We start from the raw sequence: 22,857 nt of genomic DNA, 5'->3' as shown, positions 1-22,857 counted from the left end.
GTGGGGATGAACGTTTTTGTACAAGTTGAGTTCCACCTTTATAGTCTTGTGGTATGAGAAGATACAAGGTATAATTTCTATTCCTTTAATTTTGCTGAGGTTTGATTTATATCCTAGGATGTAATCTATTTTGGAGTATGTGCCATAGGCAAAAGTATATTCTTTTACTTTGGGATGGTGTGTTGTGTATATGTCTATTAATCCCATTTGTTCTAGGGTCATGTTTAACTCCTTTTTATCTTTATTTAGTTTCTGTTTAGAGGATCTATTCAGTTCTGTTAGAGAAACTGGGTTTAAAGTCCCCTGTATTACGGTGTTATGGGATATAATATTGATTAGACCCATCAAGGTCTATTTAATAAATCTGGGAGCATTTAAGTTAGGTGTGTAAATGTTTAAAATTGAGATGTATTCTTGTTGTATTATTCCTTTGACCAGTATGAAATGTCCATCTTTGTCTTTCTTAACTTTAGTCACTTTGAATCTGCTTGTATCTGAGAATAAGATTGCAACCCCTCCTTTCTTCTGATTCCCGTTTGCTTAAAATATTGTTTTCCATCCCTTAACCCTGAGTTTTGATTTGTCTTTCATAAATTCTACTCATTTAGTGAGAGTATTGACAAGCTTGGTAGGATTTTATTCATCTTGTTGTGAGAAAGTCAGTTGTGTAGTTTTATCCTTTACACCACTGTGGAACCTAAGTTTTGTCCTTTAGCTTCTAGGCATTTCCTTTGGTGGTAGTCCATTGTGGTGTTCATTTTTGAAAATAGGTTCAAGTATTTCCTATAGTCTTGGTCTTGTGGTACTTTTCCTCAGTGCTTGTATATCCACAAAAGATTTGATTTCTCCATCAACTTTACAGGTTAATTTAGTGGTATGCAGAATTCTGGGTTGAAAAAAATTGTTTTGTTTAAGGGTATTGAAGGTGATGGCCATGATCTTCTGGCTTGCAAAGTTTCAGTTGAAAAGTCTCCTGTCATCCTAATAGCTCTGCCCCTGTAAGTCAGTTGGTGTTTGCTCCTAGCTGGTTTCAATATTTTCTTCTTCATCTTGACTTTGGACAAGTTCATTACAATGTGTCTTGGAGAAACACTGTTAGATTTGAGATGATTCGGGATTTGATAACCATCTGAAAGTAAATTCGGGATCTTTAGTAAAACGTGGGAAGTTTTCATTTATGATAGTCTCCAGTAGGGCTTCCCTATCTTTGGACAATCTTCTTCCCCTTGAAGGATTGTTATTATTCACGTGTTTGAATGCTTCATGGAATCTCATAGTTCTCTATGTGCCTGCTCTGATTTCTTGCTCTTCTTTTCTGCCTCAGTAACTACTTGGGTTAACTAGAACACTTTATCATCTAACTCTGATGTTCTTTCTTCTCCATGGTCTAATCTATTTTTGATATTTTCTACTGCATCTTTATATTTCCTGATTGTCTTCTTCATTTCTTTAAGCTCTGCCATAGCCTTTCTACATTCTACTTTAGTTCTGTCTTTCCATTTTCTCATCCATTCCCTTTATTTTCTTAATAATCCATATTTTAAATTCTCTTTCCATCAAATCCATTAATTCTTTATAGGAGGAGTCTTCTATAATAGCTGCCTCATGGTCCCTTGGAGAACTTGCTCTATTTTGTTTTTTCATGGTGCCTAAATTTTTCATTTGGTTCCTCCTCGTGTGTACTCTCTTCTCGTTCACCTCCTTGTGCTCCTTTTTCCTTCTCACTTCCTCCTTTGCTACAAATTACATTGTCTCAGAGTTTAGGTGATGAAGAGGCCTTTGGTATAAATCCAAAAGGAGGAGAAAGGTAAAGAGTGAGCAGGGAGAAATAAGATGGGAATAAAGGAAAAGGATAAAAGAAGGAAAGTGTTAAAGAAAAGAAAGAAAAAAAAAGGAAGTGAGAATAACAGAAAAAGAAAATTGAAGAACAGGTGATAGGAAGAGAGTATGAGAGAGATGGAAGAAATGGTATTGATCAGCATGGTGGTAAGACCTTGCCTGTAACTCAAGGATTTGGGGGGGCTGGACTGGGTGGGTTCCTGAAAGTCAGGAGCTCCTTAAGAGCCTGATTGGAGCCAAACTCTTCCTGTGCCAAAAATAGGAAGAGAAGAAATACAGCAAAAATGAAAACAGGAAGGAAAAATTAAGTAAGGTTGAAAACAAGATAGAAAAATTCTGTAGCATGAACTTGCCAATACTTTCCTCCTAGGGCCAAAGGTAAAGAGGTCTTTTGACTACTTTGAGCCAAAGTGTGGCCTACCTGCCAGAGCATAGTGGTGTCACCCCAGCGCTCAGCAAAAAAAAAAAAAAAAACTATTAAAATAAGAATAGATAAAGGAAAGTTAAAATATCATTATATCAAATAAAGGAGAGGTAAGTGGAGTAAGGAAAAAAAGGAGAGATTTTTTGTGAAGAGTTGAAGACAGAGCAGTTGCAGCTGCATTGTTGACCTCAAGCAGTACTTGGCTTCTCCATGTAGTACCCAGGAGTAGGAGACTTGGAATTGAATCTATTCTCCCTCCCCCTTCCTGTTTTTTCACTTTGTGAAGAACCTTATCATCAAACACAATGGCTAGCAATGTTACCAACAATACAGACCCTCTCTCCATGAGCTCCCATGTATTTACTGGGAATCACAATGCTCTTGTAGTCCAGAAGTCTGATTTGGAGGCAATTTTCTCAAAACATGGCAATATTGTGGGTGCTCTATTCACAAGGGCTTTGCCTTTGTTCAGTATGTTAATGAGAGAAATGCCCAGGCTGCTGCAGCAGGAGAGGATGGCAGAATGATTGCTTGCCAAGTTTTATATATTAATCTGGCTGCAAAGCTGAATCGAGGAAAAAGCAGGTGTGAAATGATCTGCAGTGGAGATTTATAGCTCCCCTTTTGACTTGGACTATGACTTTCAATGGGATTATTATGACAGGATGTACAGTTACCCAGCACATATTCCTCCTCCTCTTCCTATTGCTTGGGCTATGGTGCCCTCAAAATGCCAGGGTGTATCAGGAAACACCTCACAAAAGGGAAAAGTAGCTTAAATTCTAAGAGTGGACAGCAAGGTTCTTCCAAGTCTAAGTGAAAGGAGATGACCTTCAGGTCATCAAGAAGGAATTGACCCAGATGAAACAAAAAGTGGATTCTTTATGGGAAAACCTGGAAAAAATTGAAAAGGAGCAGAGCAAACAAGCAGCATTAGAACTGAAGAATAATAAGTCCCAAGAGGAGCAGAGCAGCAGCTCCCTGAAGAAAGATGAGACTAATGTGAAGATGGAGTCTGAGGGGGGTGCAGATGACTCTGCTGAGGAGGGGGACCTACTGGATGATAATGATAATGAAGATGGGGGAAGACCAACTGGAGCTGATCAAGGGTGATGAAAAAGAGGCTGAGGACAGAGAGGATGATGGAGACAGCGTCAATGACATGGATGACTCTTAAGCACATAGTGCGGTTTACAATCTTATCCCATTATTTCTTTACCTAGGTGCTTATGTAGATCAAAATTTTCACCAGATCCTCTCCCCCTAGTACCTTCACCACATGCTCACTGTTCTCCCCATCTTTGTCCTTCCCATGTTCATTAATTCATATTGCCCTGTTCCTAGTCCCATTTTCACTTTCTTTGATGCTCTTAGTAGTTCTGTTAACTTTTACACTATAATGTTTTGCTTTTAATTTTGATACCTCTTTATGGCTTAACAATAAAAAGGATGTATGGTTTTCATCAGCTGTCTCCAAAATAATACCTTGTCCTGCAGGGAATACAGTTCTTTCCATTCATACATGAGCTTAGTAGTTGCTTCCCTAACTGCAAAGGCAATCTCATTTAGTTAAAGTATCACCTATGAGCAGCTTTGTGTTAGAAGTATGTGTTGTACCTCATGTAAGAGTGCTAATGTGGGGCAATTCAACACAAATGTAACAATGTATTTTTATCAATGTGAGTTGGCATGTCAAATGCATCCTCTAGAAAAATAATTACTGTAATAGTCCTAAGATTTGTTTTCTAAAGTTGATATTGTGGGTTATTTTTGTGAGCAGCCTGATGTTTGGGACCTTTTCTCTTCAACATAAGTCCGTATTAAACCAAGAATTTGAAGAAAAAAAAGGAAGAAAGGAGAAAGACAAACAGAAAAAAAGAAAGGGCGGGGATATCTTAGCTGTTGTAGAAGTGATTTATGTGGGAGAGATGGGAAAGGTAAAAGAGTCTCTATCCAAAAAGAGAGTATAGAGGAGTGAAATAAAGAGAATAAAGGAGGCTAAAATACTGTAAACAAAAAATTGGGTGGCGCCTGTGGCTCAGTCGGTAAGGCGCCGGCCCCATATGCCAAGGGTGGCGGGTTCAAACCCAGCCTTGGCTGAACTGCAACCAAAAAATAGCTGGGCATTGTGGCAGGCGCCTGTAGTCCCAGCTACTCAGGAAGCTGAGGCAAGAGAATTGCTTAAGCCCAGGAGTTGGTGGTTGCCATAAGCTGTGTGATGCCATGGCACTCTACCGAGGGCCATAAAGTGAGACTCTGTCTCTACAAAAAAAAAAAAAATACTGTAAACAAAAAATATAGGAGCCCTTGCTCTTGATGAAAGTAAAAATGAAAGTTAAGAAAAGAACCAAATAAATTAGCTAGTGAAACACATCAATACAACATAACAAAAAGCTCAAATAACCAAAAATAAGCAACCTCAGCAACAAAAAAAGAAGGAAAAAAAGAAAAAAATACTAACAACATCAACGAAAATAAAAAATAAATTTTTATATACATACATAGAAAAGCATATGTGTATATATATGTATATGGAAGAAAGGAAGAGACCTACTTCAGTAGGAAAATATTTGTGTTGTAATATACTGCTGAGACATCAGGTGGCACTATAGTTTTAGGGGACAGACAATACAGCTGTTAACTTCTCCCTGGTTCTGAGGCATAGATCTGTTTCCCTACTTAATTTTCTTAGGTGATCACCTGATTATTTCCTCAGCATTCAGACCCTGTGGGGTTGGGATCTCAAAGCTCTCCAGAAACTTTCAGAGTCAGGTCTCATTGTGTCCCTAGACAACAGTTCCAGTGGGGTGCAGGAGTCCCTGAGCCTATCACGACTGCAGGTCCAATCCCACCAGGCAGAACTAAGAAGGCTGTGTACCCTGTGGGAGGCTCACTCTCACAACTTTCTTGGACCCTCCCACAATGGCCGCTCTCTGGCTGTCACGACCTTACCAGTATGGCCATTTACCTCCACCACATTGGTGGCAAATCTATTCCCACCAGCCCACAAATTTGGTTGTTGATCACTGTTCCGTTTGCCCACTCTCCCAAGCTTTCCCCTCAATGCACAGCTTCCCCCTGAATCAAAAACTACAAAAAGGCTTTCTCCCTTCCAGACTTCCAAAATGGAGCTGGTCATTCCCACTAGCTTACAACTAGCATGTCAGATCTTCTCCACTCCCATTCTTGCACTGTTTCCAGCATCACGCTACATTGCTGGGCACCCTGAGCCACAGCTCTAGGCAAGGTCTCTGCACCAGGCACAGCCTGGATTTCTCCCATTCCTCAGTTGTACTAGGAGAAATTTAGCCAAATGACCTTTCTGGTCTGCCATCTTGCTCGACCCCAAAATGTAAGTTTTTGATGAGGGAGACTGAGCCACAGATCTCCACAAGACTGCTTTTGGATTTCTTAGCCCTCAGATAAGCCTAAAGTTTGTTGTCTGATGTAGATGAAGAAATTTAGGAGGGAGCGTAGGTGAAGATATCAAATGTCAAGAGTGGTACTGAGGTTACTGCCAGTTGAATAGTCATTTGTCTTTCATACAACAAAATTTCAAGTGGATTAAGTAGTCACCACTTGGCCAGTTCTGCCTAGGATGCGTTTATACAAGGAAGATGTTTTATATTTTGAAAGAGGACACGTGTGGAGGACATTTCAGAATGATTTAAGTGTATACGCAGGTCATGTGACAGAGTGGGGTTGGGTCGTAAGACATTTGGAAGGGCTTCAGAGTTCACCATTATAAGTCTGGAGCTCATATTCATAATATCTTAAAAGTACAAGAGCTGGCTTCATAATGGGGTGGGGCAGTTTATGCCAAAATCACACCGGTTTAGAAAAACAATGAGGGAAAGAAAGTCCCCTATAGCGAATTAGAAAAAAAGGAAAACCTAGAAATAAAACTGTGTAAATTCCAGGAGTTTTACCATTTTTACCTCCACTGGTCTATGGCAAGTTTTCTCAGCTTAAGTACTAGTAACATTTTGACTCATAATCCTTCATTCTTTTTGGGAGGTGAGGGACAGAAAGGTCTTAGGCTGACCTGTGTACTGCAGTATGTTTGGCATGTCTCTAATCTGAACCCATAAAAATGCCAGTAGGACCTCTCAGTTTTAATAACCAAAAATGTCTCCATACATTTTGTTCCTTAGAGGCAAAAACAACTCTGGCTGGGAACCAGTACCCTGTAAGTAGAAATAAAGCTATAGTGTTCTCCAGCCAAACAACAAAATTTACGATTATATTTTCAATGCATTGTCTTCCTTGGCTAGTACATAGATTACTACAATTAAACCTCCCAGTTAGAAGTGCTTTTTTTGGTTTTTAAAAAAGCACCAGGATAAGTGATTTATTCACCTGGGTGTTAGCAATATATTGTGAATTTTGCCTAAAATGTGGCGTGCAAGGTGAACATTTCAGTAATTCTTTATAAAAATAAAATATAATTCTGCAAAATGGTTTCATATGATGGCCAGGTGCTGTGGCTCACGCCTGTAATTCTACCATTCTGGGAGGCCGAGGCAGGTGGATAGCCTGAGCTCAGGAGTTCAAAACCAGCCTGACCAAGAGTGAGACGCCCGTCTCTAAAAACAAAAGAGCTGGGTGTTGTGGTGAGTACCTGTAGTCCCAGCTACTTGGAGGCTGAGGCAAGAGGATTACTTGAGCCCATGAGATTGAGGTTGCTGTGAGCTATGGCCCCATAGCACCATACCTGGGGCACAGAGTGAGACTCTGTCTCAAAAAAAAAAAAATCAAAATGGTTTGATTTGAAAGAAAGTACTAATAAACATAAATCTGAGTAGTTTGGTTTATTTAAGTTATTAATAATTAATAAGTTATTGTGAAACCCTCAAGGAACATTTTAGTTGCTAGGTTAGCAGGTCCTGTTCTACATCCAGGAAGGCATCATCCTTCCTGTGCATTTAACATCCCAATGAAAACTACACGAAACTCAAAATGTGATCCACTTATATCAGGGTTGACAGCCATGATAGCAAACTATCTAAAGGTTGCAAACTCTGAGGAATTCCTGCTAGCTATGGCACATGTGGGATCGATATGAAGACTCATGGGATATAAAGTTATACCAGGAGAAAGCTTAGAAGAGTAATCAATACCTGTCAGAAATGTTCCCAAGATTAAAAATCTGAAGATGCCAGACCTGGAGGTGGGCAGGTGCTACCAGAAGAGAAATTTTCCCCGTGGTATTGTCTTTGCCTATGACAAGCAACAGCACTTGATGCCCCTAGTATCTGGAACATGGTAGGAGCACAGTAAATATCTGTGGAGAGGCTGGATGTTGGATGGGACCAAAGTTTAGGTGGAGATCCCTCAATAGGAGGAGCAGGACTGGGGCCCCACTTGGCAGGGAGCTGTTGAGCCCTGATGCTACAGGAAGTGGTCAGTAGGTTAGCAGGGCCTGTTCTACTTGCAATTGCGTGTAATACATACATACATACATAATTTTAATACACATGTGTATGCTTGAGTTTATACAGGCTCTGTATGTATTTTCATATGTACATGTAATATTATATATTATCGTGATATCCATAAAATCTTAAGTCTGGCTGTGTTTTACATAGATTTCTTAATGGACTGGGAAATTACATTGCTCAATGACTTTCTTTTCTAGGGAATATGTCTAAAAGGATATTTAAATCACCTGGTCAGCATTTGGCTGAATTAACACTGCAATGGTCAAGCTCTGTGGCACACAGAGCGGGTGGTCCCATGATTGTCATTTGAAGAACACCTTCGTTTCTCTTACAGGTTCCCAGTGGTGTCCTGGGCACACATCTGAGTACTTGTCAGGTGTTCCTTTCTTATAAAATGACCCAGTCTTTCCATGAGTTTGGCAGCCTGATGGAACGTATGGGTCCCTTCAAACCCTGCATAGTTATGATACACATGAGAGTTGGATGTTGATGTCCCTTTGAAACTCTGTCCAGCATAGAACTGTGATCTTCTCTTTGCATGGACTTCTAGAACACTCAAAGGCAAATTAATTTGTCCACCTATATTAGACCAAATACCATGTTATATTTTTGTGTTTATTTTTTAATCTATACCTATCCATGTCAGATTTTCTTACTGACTTAGGCACTTTACTTGTTCATTAATCTCATTACGTGGCATATGTTTTTTAAGTTGCCTTAATAGTTGTTAGAGAAAAGCAGGGTGAAAGTAAATAAATAAGTAAAATCCTAGTTTTCCTTATGTGTGTATGTTATTGTACTAAAAAGCAGTAGATGAAATGCTCAGTGATTAGGGAGATTCCTCTATGTTAAATAGAGTTAGTTGTTTTTTTTTTTTGAACTAGACTGGGAAACGTATATATTTTTATTTTGCTCTTATTAATATCAGTGAAAAAACTGGAAAAATCTGAATAAAATCACTAACTTGTGATGCACTATATTAATCACAATGATTTGATTTTGATAATTGTACTGTGGTTATATAATAAAATGCCATAATTTTAGGAAATGTACACTGAAGTATTTAAAAATAATGGTGCGTTATGATTGTAACTTACAGTTCTTGGTTTTTTTTGTTTTCTTTTTGCAGTTTCTGACCGACCTCCAGCATATGGGGCCAGCGCCCTACTCCTTTGAGCCACAGGCGCCACCAGTTAATTCTTGTTTTTCACAGTATTTATGTTCTATGAAGTTGCTGAGAACACTCAGTTGGTGAATACTGAGGCATTGCTTCTGGGAGAAATACAGGGGTAGGTTTATATGAGCTTCTGATCACACACTTTCAGTAATCGATGTCTTAGTGTCTTCAGGCTGTTATAACAACATTTTTTGAGACTAAGAAGGAAACTTATTTTCTCCAAGTTTTGGAGGCTGAGAAGCCCAAGATCAAGCCACTACCAGATTCAATGTGCAGTGAGTGTCACTTTCCACTTTCAGGATAGCACTTTCTTATTGCATCCTCCAGAGGGAATAAACACTATAAGATAACCTCACAAAGTGGAAGAATGGAAAAGCAAAAGGTAGGGTGGTTCCTGTGGCTCAGTGAGTAGGGCGCCAGCCATATACCAAGGGTGGCAGGTTCAAACCGGCCCCAGCCAAACTGCAACAACAACAACAACAAAATAGCCGGGTGTTGTGGGCACCTGTAGTCTCAGCTACTTGGGAGGGGGAGGCAAGAGAATTGCCTAAGCCCAAGAGCTGGAGGTTGCTGTGAGCTATGATGCAACAGCACTCTACTGAGGGCAACAAAGTAAGACTCTGTCTTTAAAAAAAGAAATAAATAAGTAAAAAATAAAAAAGAACAGCAAAAGGTAAAATGGGCCTAACATAGTTCCCTCCAACCCTTTTGTCAATAGAGTTAGGTTTTTGAAGGAATTGAGATTATAAAAAATTTTCAGAAGAGGATGCAGCAAATATTTTTTGAGAACTAATGGGTATTTCAGGCAGAAGTAATGATACAAGAAATTTACTATTATACATTATCTTTTATATTTCTTCCCCTGTGATTTACTAAAGGCAATTATTATTTCATTGGAAATGTAATTAACCAACTGACCTCAGTACAACAGACCAGGAGCTATAAGGCCAGCCCTGTGCTGATCATGGCTGGACTCCCTCAGGGACTGGTCTGGCAGGTCCCTTGTAAATGACTCTGTTGCCAACTTTTGCCAGGAGTTAAAGGATGGGTGGAGGGGATGCTGACAGGCACAGCTGACACCAATAAACAGTCTTTTTATAGCACTGCAATTCCTTGTGATGTATGTGTGTTGATTCCAAGGTTGCAGTCTTTCTTTTGTGAATGATTTCCATCTTACTTTCTACCTGGTCCTCTGCAGTTTTGAGGCTGCACATTCCACCATGTTTCCGTCTGTCTTCGGATCTGCTGCGTGTTTTGCATCCTGTTCCCAGCACAGATACAGATTAGTTCCTTTTTTTCCATCACCATGATCATTTCAATAGGATGTTGGTAGAATAGGGAGGAGATGCACATGTGTTTAACTTATTATTTTGAGTTAGAAAGCCAAATATAATAAACAATATCATTATTGGACTTTTAGATTTACGGCATTTTAAAATATAATCATCAATATGTACCTTTATATAACAATTTTACATCACAATTTTATATAATTTACTAGATCACTTTTGTTATTTCTGATTTTTCATGCAGATTTTTAAAAATTTCATTATTACTGGAATTGTATGCAAAATTTTTGAATGAAAATTCACATATACAGAAGTGGATAAAAGTGTTTAATCAATTCCTATGTATTACTCATAGCCTACTTTTTAAATGATAATTATAAACACATAAGAAGTCCAGGCATAATTTTTGTGATATCCAGCACCATAGATAAGCAAAAACAATCCTCACAAAATCAGCATGCAGCTGCCCTTGGGTGTAGGTTGGACATCCCTAGAGGATTGATCAGACTTAAGTTCTTTTATGTTTTATATTTTTTGGGAAGAATACTTCAAGCACCCATTTAAAGATATCCCACTTTTTGGGGTCAAAACAACATATAACTTTACTGTATTGATCTACAATTTTGCCTGCAACTTCTGCTTTCCTGAAACGTACCCCTGTCCTTAAAAGTCTTTGTCTATAAGCCATCAAGAAGTTTGGGTCTTAAGTGTTAGCTGCCCATTCCCCTTGAAGAGCACTATGTAATAAAATGCCTCTTTCCTCTGCTGAAAAAAAAAAAAAGAGAGAATACTTCAAAGTTCGTTCTGTGTACTTTCAATTGAATTACACTTGGAGGCACATTGAGTTTTTTCTTTTTATTAGCAAACTTTTTAATTTTGGTTATTCCAGTGGGGGAAAAAAGTAACCTTTTATGATCTCTGATTACTAATCATTTCATGGGTCATTTTATTTTTGTTTCTTTAAAATCCCCATTCATATCTTTTGCCAGATTTTAATAGGGTTATTTTTTCTTTTATTAAAAATTCTTTATATATTAATAATTTTTAAATTATTTATGATGTGTCGTATCCAGCCAACAGCTTTCTTTGATCAGAGTTCTCTAGGATAAATTGAAGAGTAGTAGAATGAGGTCAAAAAGGAAGAAGAAATTGTAATTCATTAAATATATCTTTTATTAAAAGAAAAATAAGTCAAGCTATAATAATATTGTTATTTTAGAAATTCCCAGTTCAAAAAGAGCAAGAAGATGGTGTTTTACAAAGCCATACCTGTGAAAAAATTCTGGTATAGTCTTTATAAGAAATGACCAAAAAAAAAAAAAATGGTTTGGATTACAACTAAGATTAATATGATGAAATGCAAGTATTATGAGTATTATTCTTACACAAATACCATTTTCCACAGACATTTGGATAGTGAAAAGATAGCACAATAAAATTATACTGGGACCCAAATCTGCAGATGCTGGTGTGGGTATGTAGAGAAGGGAACACTTAAACACTTTTTGTGGGATTGAAAACTAAGACAGCCTTTTTGAAAGAGGTGTGGAGTAGCCTCAAAGAGTTAAAAGTAGACTTTCAATTTGATCCTGTAATTCCATTACTGGGTAGCTACCCAGAAGAAAATAAATTATTTTATCATGAAGAAATTTGCACTCAAATATTTATAGTAGCTCAATTCACAATTGCAAAGATGTGGAAACAATCCAGGTCCCATTAACCCATGAATGCATTAATAAACTATAGTTTATATGTATACCATGGAATACCATTCAGCTATAAAAAGATGGGAGACTTTACATCATTTGCACTTACCTGGATGGAGTTGAAGAATATTCTCCTTAGTAAAGTATCTCAAGAATGGAAAAGCAAGCACCCCATGTACTTCAATACTAATTTGAAACAGAAGAACAATTATAGGCCCACACAAGACAAAAACGTAATTAAATTCAAGAAGTAGACATGAAAGAGGTAAAGTCTCCATCTTTCTTTAAGGCTGCATAATATTCCATGGTGTACATATACCACAATTTATTAATCCATTTGTGGATCAATGGGCACTTGTGCTTTTTCCATGACTTAGCAATTATGAATTGGGCTTGAATAAACATTGTGGTACAAATATCTTTGTTATAATGTGATTTTTGGCCTTCTGGGTATATACCTAATAGAGGAATTATAGGATTGAATGGCAGATCTACTTTTAGGATTTTAAGTGTTCTCCAAACATCTTTCCAAAAGGAATGTATTAATTTGCATTCCCACCAGCAGTGTAGAATTGTTCCCTTTTCTCCACATCCACGCCAACATCTCTGGTCTTGGGATTTTGTGATATGGGCTAATCTTACTGGAGTTAGATGATATCTGAAAGTAGTTTTGATTTGAATTTCTCTGATGATTAAGGATGATGAGCATTTTTTTCATGTCTGTAGGCCGTGCACCTGTCTTCTTCAGAGAAGTTTCTCTACAAGTCCCTTGCCCAGCCTGCGATGGGATCACTTGTTCTTTTATTGCTTATACGTTTGAGTTCTCTGTGGATTCTTGTATTGAACCTTTGTCAGAGACATTACCTGCAAATATCTTCTACCTCTTTCATGTTTACATGGATGGAGCTGGAACATATTCTTCTTAGTAAAGTATCTCAAGAATGGAAGAAAAAGTATCCAATGTACTCAGCCCTACTATGAAACTAATTTATGGCTTTCACATGAACGCTATAACCCAATTATAACCTAAGAATATGGGAAAGGGGGAGAGTGAGGGGAAGGAGAGGGTAGGATGGGCAGAGGGAGGGTGATTGGTGGGATTACACCTGTGAAACTTATTAAATGTAGAATACAAATGTCTTAACACAGTAACTAAGAAAATGCCAGGAAGGCTATGTTAACCAGTGTGTTGAAAATGTGTCAAACGGTCTATAAAACCAGTGTATGGTCTCCCATGATCACATTAATGTACACAGCTATGATTTAATAAATAAAAAAAATTCAAGAAGTGGGGAGAGGGTTTGATAAGCTCCCACCTAATGGGCACAATGTAGGGGTATATGACCCACCTCCTAGGTGAAGGACTTGACAACAACTCTGACATTACCTAACTCACACAAACAATGTAACCTAACTGTATGTACCCTTACATTAATTAAAAAAAAATTATACAAGGACCATTTATTGAAACAAATTAAAACAATTTATTTTAAGAAAATACAATTTGTTTCCCTTTTGAGTGATTTCCAACTTATATAAGGATACTTATATATTTACAAATGAAAAAAATGGAAAGAAAATGAGAACCATCTTAGCCCAGAGGAAGGAATATACTTGAATTGTAGATGAACTAGGGTATGCACTGCATATGATCAATATGTGAAGCTATTGAAGAATGAGTTAAGACAATGAAAAAAGGGCAGAAACATCAGCTTTTTGATACATTATTGCACTGTGCCCAATTAGTCGATGTTCCTTTTTTGTTGTTGTTGTTGTTTTTTGCAGTTTTTGGCCGGGGCTGGGTTTGAATGCACCACCTCCAGTATATGGGGCCAGTGCCCTACACCTTGAGCCACAGGTGCTGCCCTGATATTATTTTATTTTAAAGAAATTTATTTATTTATTTACTTGAGACAGAGTCTTACTCTGTCACACTGGGCAGAGTCTTGAGGCATCACCATAACTCACAGCAACTTCAAACTTTTGGGCTCAAGTGATCTTCTTGCCTCAGCCTCCTGAGTAGCTGGGACTACAGGTGCCAGCCACAATGCTTGGGTATTTTTACTAGAGATAGGGTCTCGCTCTTGCTCAGGCTGGTCTCAGACTCTTGAGCTCAAGCAATCAACCTGCCTCAGCTTCCTAGAGTGCTAGGATTACAGGTGGGAGCCACCACACCAGCCTGAAAAAGGAATTTAAATAAATTTACTTGTGGGAGGAAAATATATGAACATCTGGTATAATCTAATTCATAATTATCCCACAATTTGTTGTAGGTCATTCTGTGAGTATTCTTATACAGTTTGAAGATAAATTCCACTTAGAGCAACAGGTGAACATTTATCAAAATGTATAAGGCCATCTAACCTGATTATTACACAACATGTAGTGACCATAATACTAATAGCAGTAAAAATACTAATCAGTTACTGCTTTGTGAGTTATAAGCTATAATACAGACAATTTAGGCTCTTTAAAAAAATGAAAAAAATTCTACTACAGCTTTATTTCAAGGATTTTCAGTTAGATATAGCTTTACATATTTTTACTCTCAATAAATAGTCAGATTATCTTCTTTTTTTTTTTTTTTTTTTTTTGAGACAGAGCCTCAAGCTGTCGCCCTGGGTAGAGTGCTGTGGCATCACAGCTCACAGCAACCTCCAACTCCTGGACTCAAGCTAGTCTCCTGCCTCAGCTTCCCAAGTATTGGGGACTACAGGCGCCTGCCACAATGCCCAGCTATTTTTTGGTTGCAGCCGTCATTGTTGTTTGGTGGGCCTGGGCTGGATTCGAACCCGTCAGTCAGCTCAGGTGTATGTGACTGGTGCCTTAGCTGCTTGAGCCACAGGCGCTGAGCTACAAGACTATCTTCTTAAGTGCCTGCAGGTAAGGAGCCTCTGAGCAGGAACACCAGCTTGCTATCCCCGGGCCAGACCATTTGTGTGGCTGTCCTGGGGAGGAAGGGGGTGGCATCTCCAAGAAGGGATAGTGTCCAGGTGCTACCTAGAATCCAGATCTTTTAAAAGGAGATGTGGGAGGGGAATCCACACCCAGCAACCAGTAATGAACCCAGCCCAAAGGCTGTGAATTTGCTTCTGACACCCAGTAGAGGGAATAATCACCAGCTCTTTTCCAGTAGGTCTAATGCTATCTGCTTTTGGATTTACTTTAGTTGCAAGGATTGTAGACTAGTTGATATTGAGTGTGAGTAAATGAGGCATCTCTTATTAGTTTTTCTATCCAGCTGTATTAAAATTGGCATGAAGTTTCTTATCTAGAATTTTAGGCTTCCAGCTGTGAGCCTCGTTCAGCTATCATTGATTTTATGACCGAAACAGACACAACCAGGGAATAAAATGTGTATGATAAATTCCAATTAATAGTTTTCTTCTGTCCTTAACTAATTCCCTTTTATTCTTATGCCCTTCCCCTGTACCCAAAGGTTTTCTGAGTGTTTTCAGTGTTTAGTATATTGTTTTAAATGTATGAATGAGGCCATGAGATTAGAGACCACCAGGAAAGAACCATGCCTTGTTTCCCACTAATAAGTTCATCTTATGAAGCTAACTTCTTTCAAGGGAGCTGTTTTTCAGTGTAACTGAAAAGCATTTGGGGTAGTTCCATCATGGAGCACAGCCACTACCCTATTGTCTGGTATCGGTTTCTTCAAACAGGAGATAAATAGGCAAATTTTCCTACATGGCCTTTGAAAATCATGCCATTCAGAGAGCTGCATTTCATCCAGCTCTCTGAAAGGCCTCATTCTCCCTGCATATCCTGTTTGCTAGCAGGATGGAGTGATGGCCCAGTGAAAATTGAAGATGATGTAAAAGACATCACGTGAGATGAGAAAATCCCACCCTCTGCCTATAGGAAGAGAGGCACAATGGGGTGACCTCACAGGTCTCCATGGCTCAGCTCAGCTTTGTTAAAGAGGCATATAGTCACACAGGTTCTTCAGACAGTCACAGAAAGGAAGATGGTGACAAAGAGGCAGATGCTTTACTGTTTCTACTTCTGAAACTTGTTGAAGGGTAGGAAGAGGGCCAACACCAGAAGAGATAAGAACATCATGCCTGTTATAGAGGAGGCCATAGCAGGATGGCTTTTATTTTTTACTACCCAATGGCAATGGGTGACAGCACTAGCCATCCAATGGCAATGAATCCTGCAAAAGAGAATTGCAGCTGTCCCATCAAATGCCTCCCTCACCATATGTCAGCCCAGAGGACTCTGGCTGTGGTGAACCAGACTCTTTATCCACAAAGCATGGCTCAGCTGGAAGGAGAGGCCTGGCACAAATTTGATGCCCAAAATAACCCAGGCACTGAACTGAGGACAAAAATCAGCCCTGGCAAGCCATGGTGCTCAGAAGGAGAGGCAATAAAGATGCCTTGTCTGTGATGAATGGGTGTTGCACCAGGAAGCTGAGCATTAGGAACACGTGATCTGAGCCCCAGTCCAGCTCCTACCAATTCCATGATGCCCCAGGTGGGAAAATCTTCTAAAGAAAAGAGTTCAACCAACATCCTGGGCTGCTGACACTTCTGAGTCCCTTGAGATCATCACAGAGTGCAGAAGGGAGTATTTGAGTATTTGGTACATTTTGATTTTTCAGTTGGCTCCAGTGGCCAAGAGACTGACGGTCAAAGATCTCTCCTGGCTCAGGGTGCAGGTCACATCTTTGCAGCACATATGTGACCCTCAGCCACCCACACTCACTAGTGAAGCTCTAGTCCAATAATATCTGTAGATGGTTTCTCTCTCTCTCTCTCTTTTTTTTTTTTTTAGACAGATTCTCACTCTGTTGCCCAAGATGGTTACCTCCAATTCCTGGAGTCAAGTGATCTTCCTGCCTCAGTTTCCCAAGTACCTGGAACTATAAGTACCTGCCACAATGGCTGCCAGGCTAATTTTTGTAATTTTAGTAGAGACAGGGGTCTTACTCTTTGTCAGGATACTCTTGAACGCCTTACCTCAAGGGATCCTCCTAATCTCAAGGGATTCTCCAGCCTCAGTCTCCCAGAGTCTTAGGGTTATAGCCATGAGTCACTATACCTGTCTGTAAATCTTAACATCAAGTTACAAAAGATTTTTGGTTTATTATATTTTATTTATTTTTATTTTTTGAGACAAGAGTTTCACTCTGTCACCCTGAGTATAAGGGTGTCATTATAGCTCATAGAAACCTCAAACTCTTAGGCTTGAACAATCCTCTTGCCTTACCCTCCCAAGTAGCTGCGACTACAGGCACCCACCACTATGCCTGGCCACTTTTTCTATTTTCATTAGAGACCAGCGTTTCACTCTTCCTCAGGCTGGTCTCGAACTCCTGAGCTCAAGCAATCCACCTACCTTGGCCTCCCAGAGGGCTAGGATTACAGGTGTGAGCCACCACACTTGGCCAAGATTTTTGGTTTCGCTTTGAGTTATGTTTTTTAATATAAGATGTCTTGTTTTTTTATGTTCATGTTAACATGATATATTTTTCAGGATAGGATGGGTTGTGCTGTAGTAACAATTAATGCCCCCAAAGTCTCAGTGGCTTAATACTTCAAAGTTTATTTTCTGCTCAGCATCTGCTGTGGGACCAGAGACTCTCCAGAGCAGTTCCTTCAACCTGTGCCCAGGAAACTGAACATGTATGTAAGATGATACCTCCAAAAGCCAAATAATGCAGAAAAATGAGAGGATTTCCCCATAGGATAATTTAAGTTCTTTGCTAGTGTTAGTCAATATGATAAAGAGTAGGGAAGATTTATTATCTTTCTTTAATCATTTAAGAGATAGATTATTTACTGGGAGTCCAAATACTTAAGATATAGCTTTATCTCTTGAATTGAAATAATTTGATAACATTAAATCATAAGTCAAATATAGATATAAATCCAGTGTGCCTTGGCATAACAATTTTTATTACTTCTTTAAAAACTAAGACTAAATTATCTTGTAATTATATAAAAAATATTTTTTTCCAGGAAGGAAATTACTTTTAGCATCTTTATAACATTAAATACTATCACATTTCTTGTGAAATGGCTGGCTACCTTGAGGGCAGTACTTTAACATCAATTAGCTGCTGTAAAAGATTATCAGCATTGTACAGTAAATATTGCATGAGGCATTTAAAGAAGAGTGCTTAATTTAATTATTTAAAAATCTTAGTCAATAAGAGGCAAAAGCTATTTCTTTGAATCAAAACACCTCCTGGAGTATGGTAATTCAACTATGAAAAAGGAAAAATACTTTATTAAACAGTTAACAAAAAAAAAATTGTAACTAGACTGAAGAATTTGTATACATTTTATTTTGCTTTTATTTGGTAAAGTCAAAGACTTGTATGCACCTTTGATTTTTATATGAAAGTAAAATATTGAAAATCAAAAATAAATATAAAAATTAACCTGGATGGAATTGAAATGCATTCTTCTTAGTAAAGTATCACAAAAAGGGAAAAACAAATATGCAATGTACTCAATACTAATATGAAGCCAGTAGATGAACTAATGCACTCCCACACAAGAGAAAAACTCAATTTAGTTCAAGTTAGATGGAGAGGGGAAAAGGGAGCAGAGAGGGGGATTGGTGTGTTCCCACCTAATGGGTATAATGTAAAGTTATATGGCACACCTCCTGGGGGCCAGACACAACTACAACAGGAACCTTAACAAATGCAAACAATGAAACATTAGTTTCCAGGTTCCAGGAAGTTAAATTTCTACAAATTCCTAGGAGCTGAGTCACCATGGGGAGGATCTCACAGGTGTATCCTTGGGGTCTCCTTGAGAAGACTTCTGTTCTCTTAGACCTTACTTTTTCTAGGTATCTTCTCTCAGCAGGACAAAAAGTTGGCTGCTTGCACATTTTAAAAAGTTTTTATGATTCTTTTTAAAGAGCTATCTGGTCAAAGTCAGCTTAATTGAAAGCTTGTATTCCTCTTTGTTCTTTAAATCTTATTTCTCCCATGGGAAATTCTTAATTGACTAGGTCCTTTTTTGCTCAAATTCCTTGCTAACTAAAATGTTATTCGCCTTTTGGAAAGCTTAAAATGTCCCCAAATTGGCTTCCTTGAGACTTGTGTTCCAATTTGCTTCTACTTCTCCTTCTTTCTGCCACCTTTGATACCAGAAAACACAAAAGGGAACTAGAGGGAACATCTAGTGACCCTGAGACCCTGAGGGGAGCACACACACAAAAGGCACTGCTGACCCCTCATTTGAGGTCCCTCGTTTTCTTCATAGAGCCCTAAGAGCTGTTAATGTGTCCCTGTCAGGTCTAAAGCTGTACCCTCTTTTCTTTAAACTCCTTAATCTCTTTGGCTTTTAGATATGTACGTGTATGTATACATGAGTGTTTAGTGTTGTGTCTGTATATATACATATGGCTGTATGTATACGTATGCCTGTACATGTACTTGTACATTGCCCACATGGTACCAAAATAAATAAGGACTCATAAATAAAAAGAAACTATCTCCTGTATTTTTTAAGTGCTTGTGAGTTTAGTGATATTTGGTAAATAAAGGCAGTTTTAAAATTGGTGAAACTGCCCTTACAAATTGATGAAGGGTGTGAAAGCACATGTAGTTAGAATAGGATGGAGTCAGGCTAGGGCAGTTGCTTTAGGGAATCCCTAAAGATACATCCTGAATAGTTTAAGGAATTGACTTTGGAATTGGAAATGTTGTAATAGGTCACTGAGTTATGCTAAGTAATTATTATTTAAAATAAGGGTTCATGTGGTCTTTGCTTTGGGAGGACTGAGATACAAAATTAACTTGTAACTTAAAATTTTGTAATAGATTGTCACTAAATTGTGCTGATTGTTATTTAAAATAAGAGTTAATGTGGTCTTTGCTTTGAATCTTTATGTATAAAACTATGATTTTGGAAGTGGAAGAACAGGATAGTCTTGGAGGAGCTACTCTCACTGTTCTCTAGAATCCCTGGCCGTCTGACAAGTAAAATTTGGGGGCCTATCCCTGTCTCTGCATATTGGCTGACAGTGTTAGGCAGCGGGACCTTCTTCATCCAGTAACAAATGCAAGGCAAGAACTGGAGTAAAGGTCCCCCAAATTCTGTAAAGGAATAGACAAGGCTAAGTTAATGATAATAATCAAACTCTCTGAAGGAACAGGCTTAACTAAAATAATGATAATAATCAGCCACTGTCCCCTCATTTGTTTGATAATAATAATCACTGTCCTCTTGTTTGCATCTCTATAATTGTTACTCTAGAGGGCACAGCTGGTAGTTGTAAAGATATTTAACTTTTCTCTGGAAATAACATCATCTGTTTGCAACCTAGGGGTAGTTTTTTTGAAACACCTTCCAGATCCTGCATTCTAATGGATTGACTGACCCACCAAGACTATGGAATTGACTCAACTGGTCTTACACCCCCACCCAAGGAACTACATTACAGCAACTAACCCACCCAGATAGCAGCCCACACCAAGGGACTGCCGATTCTGCCCTGATACCAACCATTTAGTAGACTTTAATTTCCCAAACTTCTGCCCACCAACTGTCTTTAAAAACCCTGTCCCCCAATTCTCAGGCAGATGGATTTGAATTCTCCCATCTCCCCGTTTAGTGCAGTGTAGAAAAACCCTTTTCTCTGTGGTGAACCTTGCTGTCTCTGGATATTGGCTTCCTCTTGGGCAATAGGCACATGAACCCAGCTGGGTGGCAACCTTGATAAAATAAAATAAAAATGTCTTCAAAATTTGATTCAGAAAATTTTTTTCTGGGTCTACTTATTAGACAGATTGATGCTGTCTATTGCAGATGTTTTAAGATTATGGAACTATTGCTTCTGTGATATTTTTGATACTTGCTTGATTTGTCTATGAGCTAATGCTTAGAGGGCTGGCTGATGGGCTCCTCCAAAGCCTTGCACATAATTACTGCAAGCTGTGTCATTGATTTTGACATTTAGATTTCAGAATCTGAACAGATGGCCATGATGAGAACTTGGGACCATATATTGCCATCCTCTTCCATCCAGCTCTGCTTCTGGTTACGCTAGGAAGGGTTGGATCCTCCAGGCATCATCTTCATAGCTCTATCCTCTGGGCTTTACACCCAGTATATAAATCTAAGCCATGGTTAAGATGAAACTGGCTGATGCAGGATAACCTGTGTTGCCTTTTTCAAAAGAAAAATAATAATTTAAATGACTAGTTTTGTTTTCTGTGATAATTTAAATGTAATTGTTAAGGACAAGTAAGTTAGGTAAATGTAATGAAAGTTTATAAATGAATCTTTTTATAATAATTATGTTTTACTGTTGCAGGAAGACGAGGCCCAATGGAGAGAAAGAGCACCCAAATACTATGTTTATAAGAGGAAGGGCTTTATTTACCAGCCGAGAGCTTATGGCATAGAAGAATTCCAAATGGCTGTGCTCCCCAACTGGCTTGGTCTTTCCCTTTTTATCAACAGTCAAAAAGTTCCAGCCCATAGGTACCCTTCTCATTGGCCAGTTTGAATCAAGCGAGAGATGCTATTTCAGCCCCTACAGAACTACAGGATTTCACAGAACTTGGAAATTTCCATGTTCCAGGAAATTAAGTTTACAAATTCCCAAGAACTGAGTCACCATGGAGAGGACCCTGCAGGTTTATCCTTGTGATCTCTTTGAGAAGATCTGTTCTCCTAGACCTCAACCTTCTCAGGTATCCTCCCTGAGGATATATATATAAGTAATATATTTACTTAAAGGTTTCTAAATCTTTTTGGTAATTAAACCCTTAGAATTTTGCTAAGTTAAATGGTGGATATTAATGGAATTTGAGATCATGTCTAAATAAAATATATTGCTTAAATAATAATTAATAATATAAGTATGGTTTCTTATTTCAGAGAAATGAAAGATATTTGGGTTTGTTAATAAATGTGTCCCATTCTGCCTTGAAAATTGTTCCATAAAAATCCCATGTTTCTAAAAACTATAAAATATGTATTTATAAAGTGTTTGGTATATAATAACAGTTCAAAATTACTTAATTTCTAGATAAATTAACTTTGCTAAGAATTAAAACTGCAGTTAATAAATGTACTTCAAACTGTTAGATATAAAAGAAATAGTTCTATTCACCGAGTGTATAAGAAAAGTAGGATGTGTTTTTGGTAAAGAAACTTATAAAAAAACAATCAAGGAAGTACTGTTTTTAATAAAGAAAAAGTTATTTTGTCTAGTTTAGAGATTACTTAAAAGTTGTTTTAAATTAAAACATAAACCTAAATGCCCATCAGTTCAGGAATGTATTAACACACTGTGGGATATGCATACCATAGAATACTATTCAGCCACAAAAAGATGGAGACTTTACATCTTTTGAATTAACCTGGAGTTGAAACACATTCTTCTCAGTAAAATATCAAAAGAATAGAAAAGCAAATATCCAATGTACTCAATACTAATATGAAGCCAGTAGACCATCTAATTCATGCCTACACAGGAGAAAATCTCATTTCAAATCAGTTGGGGGGAGAAGAAGGAGGGAGTGAGGTGAGGGGATGTGGGGTTTGGGATGCTCCCACCGAATGGGCACAATGTAGGGGTGTATGGCCCACCTTTTGGGTACAGGACATAGCTACAAGAGGGACTCTTCTTAACAATTTCAAATATTGTGATTTGGTTGTTTGTACCCTCACAAAACCTGAAATATAAAAAAATTAAAACATAAAAAATGACATAGATAAAACTCAATCTATGTCAATAGTTAAAAAAGAGAATTTTAAAATCTTGGTTTAAACTGGGTAAAATGAAATAAATTTAGGTTTTTACATTGAACCTTAGTATAAAAAGTATAGAACTAAAATTTAATTTTCTCTTTTGAATAAAATTTTCATGCAGTATTAATGAAAGATTAAAAATTTTTTGTTCACCTTTAAATAAATAGCCTAAAAAGGAAGGAAGGGGGAGAGAGGAACAAATTTCACCTCATGCTGCCTTTATTGGTCTTGTGACTATTTCA

At 38.1% G+C, this 22,857-nt stretch overlaps 1 pseudogene; it reads left to right on the top strand.

Annotated features, from left to right (window-relative positions):
* Positions 1–2,556: 2,556 nt before the first annotated feature.
* LOC128576166 (heterogeneous nuclear ribonucleoproteins C1/C2-like) lies at positions 2,557–3,440 on the top strand (annotated as a pseudogene).
* The last annotated feature ends 19,417 nt before the right edge of the window (positions 3,441–22,857 follow it).

This window comes from Nycticebus coucang, chromosome 2 (assembly GCF_027406575.1).
Source record: "Nycticebus coucang isolate mNycCou1 chromosome 2, mNycCou1.pri, whole genome shotgun sequence".
In the NCBI taxonomy this organism is placed as follows: Eukaryota; Metazoa; Chordata; class Mammalia; order Primates; family Lorisidae; genus Nycticebus; species Nycticebus coucang.
The sequence above is the reverse complement of the archived record's forward strand: the minus strand, read 5'-3'. Positions and strand labels throughout refer to the sequence as shown.